The sequence below is a fragment of the Pterocles gutturalis genome, unplaced genomic scaffold, assembly GCF_000699245.1.
Source record: "Pterocles gutturalis isolate BGI_N339 unplaced genomic scaffold, ASM69924v1 scaffold42817, whole genome shotgun sequence".
NCBI classification, from domain to species: domain Eukaryota; kingdom Metazoa; phylum Chordata; class Aves; order Pterocliformes; family Pteroclidae; genus Pterocles; species Pterocles gutturalis.
The window spans coordinates 33856-34135 of NW_010116974.1; positions in this window are offsets into that span (position 1 = coordinate 33856).

Here is a 280-nt window from a genome sequence, read left to right on the forward strand (position 1 = left end):
GTTTGAAGGGGGGGGGGGGGGGGCTGGGCTGGAGTTTTGTATTCCCTGGATTTAGGGGAGAAGAAACACGAGTATTACCACCTCCTCCTCTCCTAAGAACTGGATCTTAAATCTGGGGATGTTTTTTTCGTTTTTTTTTTCTTTTCCAGTAGATAACGGAAAGGCCGTAGGGCCGTATTCCCTTGCCCCGACACTCTGACTGTTTCCCAGACCTCATCCGCTTACATCCAACCGCACGTCGTTAACTTTCGTTTTGAAAATTAAATAACGTATCTTCCGG